This window comes from Limulus polyphemus, unplaced genomic scaffold (assembly GCF_000517525.1).
Source record: "Limulus polyphemus unplaced genomic scaffold, Limulus_polyphemus-2.1.2 Scaffold1847, whole genome shotgun sequence".
Taxonomy (NCBI): domain Eukaryota; kingdom Metazoa; phylum Arthropoda; class Merostomata; order Xiphosura; family Limulidae; genus Limulus; species Limulus polyphemus.
In genome coordinates this window covers 218,498-224,052 of record NW_013667457.1, presented here as the reverse complement: position 1 = coordinate 224,052, position 5,555 = coordinate 218,498, and the positions used below count along the sequence as shown (strand labels likewise).

General features: G+C 34.8%; 1 pseudogene across 1 annotated transcript in view; it reads left to right on the top strand.

The window, feature by feature from the left end:
* LOC106465139 overlaps positions 1-5,555 on the top strand; it is a 148,005-nt pseudogene that overhangs the window by 16,911 nt on the left and 125,539 nt on the right. The window contains exon 2 of the transcript XR_002611899.1: positions 1,263-1,583. The product of XR_002611899.1 is annotated as a Down syndrome cell adhesion molecule homolog (transcript). The remainder of the gene's footprint in view (positions 1-1,262; positions 1,584-5,555) is intronic.

Genomic DNA, 5,555 nt, shown 5'->3' with positions numbered 1-5,555 from the left:
TATATATATATATATATAGATATATATATGTGTGTGTGTGTGTGAGGTTATCACGTTCAGACCAAAGTGCTGCTTATTGAATGTTTAAAAACGTAAGTTTGTTAAATTGCTTTACTGAAACTAAGATCACTAACTCAGGATTTAATATCATTCGTTGTTGATCTTTATAAAAGTAAAAGTTGTTCTATCCCGTCAATAATATCATTATATTTAGAGAAAAAGCTAGAATATTGGGGGGGGGGGGCGAAATCTACAATTACTAGGAATTTGAATTTACATACAAACCTAGTTTCTTACAAAGATATCAAAATGATTAGGACACATGATATGCGCCTGTTAAAACGCGATTATATTTCGTGATGTGACACAAAAAGCGATGACATGTTTCTCTTTGTTTACCTCGAGTCTATAATATTAGTAGGTATAAACGCTCCAAGTTATCATTAAGATTTCCTTTGTTCAAAGGGAGGAATATTATTGTAGTTTACAAAGAAGCATGTTTTGGACACTTTGGTCCCCCGCTGGAACAGCGATAACTTTACGGATTTACAACGCTAAAATCCGGGGTTCGATTCCCCGCGGTGAACACAGCAGATAGACTATTGTTGCTTTCTAAAACAAACAAACAAATTTGGACACTTTGAAATGAACTGACAGGCCAATAGAAAACAATTCAAATCACATGTTTTTCATGAAGAAGAGTCGTATGCTTGTCATACCTTCTTAACTTTAAAATCAATATGTTAACTTCCGATAAAAGCAAGTCTCATCATAGATCAAAACTATAAACCAACCAGGTAACGACTATATTTAATTAAATTTACTTTTTTTACGATTTTATTTATATAGATTAGAATACATCGTTGTTAACGATGTTTTCGGCCGTAAACCCAATAATACCTGATAAACGAAAGATCAACCCGGTTATGAGTATAGGAAAAGACTATCCGTGATATCAATTTTGGGACCAACCTTCGATTTCATTTGCAGGTTCTTGTAATTATGGAAATTTGTGATTGTTTATTGCTTTTAATCAATAATTCCTACAGCATAAAATCAATTACGGGTTAAAACCAGTCTTCCCATTAATATTTATTTAAATCCGCTATATTTGTTTTTGTGAAATATACGACATAGAAACTATGTCAAGGTACTAAATTTGTCAGAAAATGCTCTTAGAAATTAAAAAAAAGTCGATATTCCCGAAGTTAATAACGAAAGTTTGTAGCAATGTTTGTAAAATTAATGTCTTATTCTTATAGATTTCTTGGATGCTTTGTCCAGAGAAGGGCCTACGTTCGTTACTGAACCTCCAGGTATCGCTAACTTTGCCAATGATACAGGAACAGTTATTCCTTGTTCTGCTCAAGGCAACCCTCCACCTGCAGTCACCTGGACGAAGGAAAACGAAGAAATAGTAACTAACGTTCCTGGTCTTAGATATGTTCGGCCGGATGGTTCACTGGTTTTCACACAATTTGGTGCGAAGGAGTACCGACAAGACGTTCATGACACCACCTATCGATGTGTTGCCTCCAATGCCGTAGGGACTGTTGGAAGTAGAATAGTTCGAGTAAAAGGCGGTAGGTGGTAATATTATCATCACTAATAAGATATTGTGCGTTATTGATGATAAGAGCATTTTTGTTGTTGTTTGCACCTGTGTTATTTTGTTTGTTATTAAACACAAGTCTACACGTAGGGCTATCTGTGCTGTACCCACCGCGAGTATCGAAACCCGGTTTTTTATGGTATCAGCCCGAAGACTTTCCGCTGTACCATTGAGGGGCATGCTATTTTGATACAAATGTCTAGGTAGGAAGGTATCTTTACAGTTACATAAATATATTTTTACGTTAAAATATCACCAAGGTATATCCCATATCTCCAAAATAGTGGAACCCTAAGATACTCGGCTCGACTTGAAAGCACTGACTCTACAACTGTTGGAAACAATAAATAATAACCCGGTTTTTTGCTCTCAATTAAAGCTAGGGGTGAGCAAGTGAAGAAGAGAACCGTAATTAGGTATGTTAAAAAATGATGAAACAGCTCCAAAAGAAAAATTTCAAACTCCATGACCCCCGTGGATCAGCGATAAGCTTAAGTGCTTATAATGGTAAAATTCGTATTCGATCCCTGCGATTGGCACAGTTCAGATATCGCATCCTGCAGCTTTGCGCTTAAACAGAAACAAACAAACAGAAAAACTGTCATTTTGGAGAAGCTTACGTTTACATTCTTATGTTATGTTTATTTTCTGGTGGAATTCAATATCTGTGGAATGTTTACTCATGATTATAACCGATTGGACTGGCCTATGACTAATATTTAATTTTTCCCACTTATTTTTATTGGAATATAGACGTTAAACATTACATATAAAAAGACTGGTTACTGTTAGTAAAGTATACACGAACTCAACTATGATACTGTTTCGGTGACGGTTACAGGTTGTAAGCTATGGTAGTGTTTGCCAAAGTGGGAGCCGCGGTCCTTCTGAGGGCCGTGAAGCTTTCTCTAGGGGGGACGCCAAAAAATGGTCCGAAAACAAAGATGCCGAATTAATTTTAATTCTTAATAAACAATAAGCCGATAAACAATTATATTAAATTAATTAAATGTTACAGTATGTTGAAAGGAGATGTTATTATTTTTACTGCAGCACTGCTTTTCAATCACCATGCTAAAATAGTGGAAAGGGGGGGAGACAACCACGTTAGTCGGTTGCGAGACTCGAGAGAGTCTGACTGATAGTATTCATACCTATAACGCAAGCGTAAGACAAGCTAGCCTAAATTGCTATAATTTTCGTAAAATGTTAATAACAGTGGTTATAGGTTGAGGGGGGGAGGCTCAGAGTTTTTGTTATTGACATCAAGGGAGCCTCAGACTAAAAGTAAAGTTACCTGATAATGACAAAACCTTGTACATTTGCTGTTATGTTAAACTTATATTAAAGTTTTTCTTCATTACCCATTCAAGCCGTCTCCAAGCATTATTAGTCTGAAAGTTGGTTCCTCTTCATCTAATTTGAAATTAAAGGAGTTTGGGAACCACTAAGCTACAGAACACACTCTGTTATAGGATTCTCTGGAATAAATGTTCTCGAGCGTGTTATACTATACTGTTCGAAAGTTAGTCAAGAATTGTAAGCATGATTATATTTGTGTTTTATACGTACAATACATAATCTATTTTGCGCTCATCATGGAAATATAAGACTAGATCTTCCACTACCAAAACGAACTTTATGAAAGTGGATAATCGTATATAAACGGCATCATTTGAAGCAGCATAAGTGTTTGTCACACGGGTATCTACCATCTAATGGGGATTTTAAAGCGCTACTTTAATTCTATAAGCATCGATTGGCCATAATTACATACCTCAATATTTTATTATCCTGTTGCGAAATTGATTTATCGAGTTCTGATTTTTTATGCATTATGTTACAACGGTTCGTACAACGAAAGTCCTTCTTCTTCTACCTGTACAAATATCACGCTTTTTACCTTTTGTTTGTATCAAAATAATTAATCTATTCCTTCAAGAGCTTAATGTCATGATATCACATAAATCACCAAATTGTAAAAAAAAAGATTGTTCTTACAATGAAATAAAAAATTTCTAATTTCAAATGGACAGTTGTTTTCAGCACCTTTCGGAATCTTCAGCTGCTACCGTCCACCCCTTTAAACATCGGACTGTCTGTGGCCCCGTGATTCATGTTTTAATATAGTATTGGTGTACTAATTGTTACTGATTCATATGGTGATGTTTACTTCTAATCAAACAGTTGCATACTTATTGGTATGTGTAGTACAATCAGTTGAATGTGTATTGTTGTACTAATTGTTGACGATTCAATCAGCGATGCTTGCTTCCAAACAAACAGTTGCATACTTATTGGTACATGTAGTACAATCAGTTGAATGTGTATTGTTGTACTAATTGTTGACGATTCATTCAGCGATGCTTGCTTCTAAACAAACAGTTGCATACTTATTGGTATGTGTAGTACAATCAGTTGAATATGTATTGTTGTACTAATTGTTGACGATTCATTCAGCGATGCTTGCTTCTAAACAAACCCATCTTTGTTGACACAACAGTAGTTGAAAAGTTACAAGAACTGAAGGTCAAACATTAGAAATTAGTAATATAGGGTTACTTGACTTTCTCGTTGAACTCATAAACTTCTCTATACTTAAGTAATAGATGCTGACTTTCGTTTATTTGTTACTAAACTAATAGGATAACGAGATTTTGATCGATCCATTCCTTAGGCCTACAATGCAATTGGAAAGGATACGTAAGCCAAAAGTTTTTCTCTCAGATTTTATTGGAAAGCAAAGTTAGCATGCGACTATAAGCACCGAGAACAGGTGACTCACTAGGTCAGAAAATAGCATTTACCACTCAGTTGATTGTTAGATCAATAGCTGATAGAACTCACTTTTTTAAAAAAAGCACTCTATGGCTTCTGTTAAAAGAAGATTACGAAAGTGTAAATCAGGCCTTTCTAATTAATATTTTCTAGTAGAACACTTGTTTGTTTGTTGTTAAGCACAAACTCACACATTGGGCTGTCTGTGCTTTGCCCACTCTGACTAAAATATTAAATAAAAGAGTCGTATGATAGTGACTAAAACATTGAATAAAATACTCAAGTTAGAGACTATAATATTAAATAGATAAACCCTACGTTGGGGGCTAAACATTAATTTAAAAAGACGCATATTAGTGTCTCAAACACTAAGTAAAAAAGAATTCCAAATTAGTCATTAACCTGCGGAGTTCCTTACGGTATTTGCAAACAATTAATTTCATTATTATAATTATATTATTACATTAACAATGCTTGCACTGAATCCCATTTGCTGTTTTATACAGTAACAGAAATGTATAGGAGATTGTGTATGAATGCGAACAGACTAAATGTATACATTCTTTATTTAAGCAACAAAAGAGCAGCTGCTTTACCTTACCAAAGATGCAATCAACACTTAAATTCCCGCATGGAAGATGATGTCCACGTCTTTAGCTCCATTCGAATGTCTTCACAATCTGCAAACAGCTTTCTACTTCGTGCAGTCTTGTGACCACTATTATCATCTACACAATGGTGTTGAATACAATTCAGAATCGTGTGGTTTTACACTTTCACATCAAGTGTTTTCTTTCTCATTTTTCTAACTTCTTAAGGAAAGATATAGCTACTAGAGATCTAATACCGAAAGCGTTAGATATACATGACGATCCATCAGCATCAAAGTTTCGTTTTATCCCTAGAGTGTTTTACATGATATCACAGTTCACTGTCGATATTTGATCCCTAGAGTGTTTTATATGATATAACAGTGCACTGTCGATGTTTGATCTCCAGAGTACTTTATATGATATAACAGTACACTGCCTATATTAGATCCCTAGAGTGTTTTACATGATATCACAGTTCACTGTCGATATTTGATCCCTAGAGTGTTTTATATGATATAACAGTGCACTGTCTATATTCGATCGCTAGAGTGTTTTATATGATATAACAGTGC